This window comes from Montipora foliosa, chromosome 5 (genome assembly GCF_036669935.1).
Source record: "Montipora foliosa isolate CH-2021 chromosome 5, ASM3666993v2, whole genome shotgun sequence".
In the NCBI taxonomy this organism is placed as follows: Eukaryota; Metazoa; Cnidaria; class Anthozoa; order Scleractinia; family Acroporidae; genus Montipora; species Montipora foliosa.
The window spans coordinates 13,853,634-13,856,133 of NC_090873.1; positions in this window are offsets into that span (position 1 = coordinate 13,853,634).

Genomic DNA, 2,500 nt, shown 5'->3' on the forward strand with positions numbered 1-2,500 from the left:
AATGCATTTCAATTGAAAGTTTATTTTGGAGCAAATCACACCATGCCTTAATTACATCAAGACAAAGTTATGAAGACAGAGAAGGATTCCCTTAGTCTAGCCCTTGGGATATGTTAATTTCAGTAAAGTTGTCTTTAGATGTTACGAAAACTGAAGTCTGTTTCCCGAGACGTCGGCTAATCTTCTCTTATTTGCAGGAAATCTTAACTTATAGCCTTTCGTGTAGTGCACGCTATTGCCTGAATTATCTTTTTGCCATTTGACCTTCGGAGTGGAAAATAAACTAATGTTTGCAATAGCGTAAGCAAGGAAATTGACACATATTTGTCCCAAGACCCGGAGTAAGTGATAGAGTCTACAATTTCTTTTGAATCCAATGATTTCTTGGATAACGTATAGATACGACTCTGAAAGTTATGCGGAGTATTTAACAGCCGCAATTGCTCAATGACAGATACGTCTCGTCTGACGCATTGCTTAAGAATGGCGGAAGTCTCGGGAAACGGACTTCCGACCTAAAAATAACGTTTGTGAAATTTGCATACCCTGGTGAACACACCTATTGAGTAGAAATTTATTTTATCAAACGAGTTGATAAAGGGCAAATAGCCACCGTAAAAGATTTGAAAGCTGACGTTTCGAGCGTTAGCCCTTCGTCGGAGCGAATGCGCTCCGACGAAGGGCTAACGCTCGAAACGTCAGCTTTCCAAATCTTTCACGGTGGCTATTTGACCTTTATCAACTCGTTTGATAAAATAACTTTTTGTTTCAATCTCCCACCGACGCAGCACCACAGTTTCTTTAGAAACTAAAAAAATTTTGTTTACACCTATTGACTACATTTCCTCTCTCTTGCTTATTTTCTCGTGATCACACTTTTTTCTGAACTTGCGTACAGGATACAGTGGTTGTTTGATGTCTATTCGTAGATGTGTATCTCAATTTATCAACGGGCAGGAACCCATTAACCGCTCCTGGAACGGGTTACTTCCTCCAAAAATATCTTTGTTTCTCTTTTGACGGGTGGGTGAAGTACAGAAATTACATATTTAGATTCAACAGCTTTATTTCATGACCAAGGAAACAAATCTGACAACTTCAAAAAACGTTTGAGAAAATAACACAACTTGAATGAACCTCAATAAACTCACGCTTAGTGTTAAGCGTGACTTTTTTGTATGCGTATTTCCAGATTTGACAAGGTTATTTTACACGAATATGACAACTTTAGAAAGGTGCTTACGTGAAGTGCTCAAGTTGCCCATTTCCGACTTGTTCATTACTTGATATACCAACTAGTGAAGGGTTTCCTAGGCCAGTGTCGATTTCAATATACTAGTTGGCTTTCGACCCTTAATAGAACATGACCGGAAATACTAAAGGCTAAGCCATGATCCATTGACGACGAACACTATTTCGTAGTACTAGAGCTTCAGAGTCTGGCAAAGACAAACATGTATACAGGGAGAATGATCTGCCATTTTTAACTTACTAACATGTTGCTTGGAGCCCAAGAAATCGACCAAAGCAAAATAGTGATGGTAATATAGGCTCAGTAACTCCCACCGTTCGATGTTCCTTGAAGTCTTTGGGTTTTGCAACGGGTCGGTAAAGTTTGAACTTTCGCTAAAGCTGTAAATGTTTGTTTTTTGTTTGTAGGTGGTTGTCAGATAACCAGCTGACGGATCTTCCTGACGGCATTTTTGATAAGAATGCCGAACTAAGGAAACTGTAAGGACCAAATTTCTGTTATATAACATTGGTAAACAATTCAAATAGACAATGAAAAAACACGCCACCCAAAGTCCCAATGGACCAAATAAAAGTCCAAGTGGACTATGATATCTCCTAAATAATATAATGATTCGATCTATGTTGTCCCAGTGGACCAATGACGACACACATACTCTTTTTCCTAGTTCTCTATGGAAATCGCACACTCATGAATCATTCTTGTAGGATTCGTAGAAAGCCGCCATTTTCACTGATCGCGGTAACGTTTGGCGTGTTTACTGAAAAGAAATAGTCCCAGTTTCCTGTAAATTTTGGCTTCCTAGCTTTCATGCGCCTACATGACGTTCATTCTTATTCAGGCAATTTGAGCGCGAGCAAAGGCGGAATTTTCAACTTTCCGACCGATTTCGGAGCGGTTTTACTAACGTTTTTTGGCCAAAAAATTACACTACACGCTTCGGAAAGGATAAAGAAAAGGATTGTGGTGCATTTGATGAAATTCCAAGCGTTAAAATCGCTGTGTTGAAAACTGGAAACTAGTGTTACACGAGCTTTAGTTTGATTGACATGTGACAGGAATTAGATCTTATCGAGTTTTTGGCGGTATTATGTTTTGTGTATTGGCGGAATTACATCTCGGAAATCTTAGGAAATCGTCTCTACCAGGAATTGTATTCTAAAAGGAAGTCATCTATCATTAAAGAGTTTGGAGCATTAAGACATTTGGTGCCAAGACCCGGGAGTGAAGGATTGAAAGAGTGAAAAA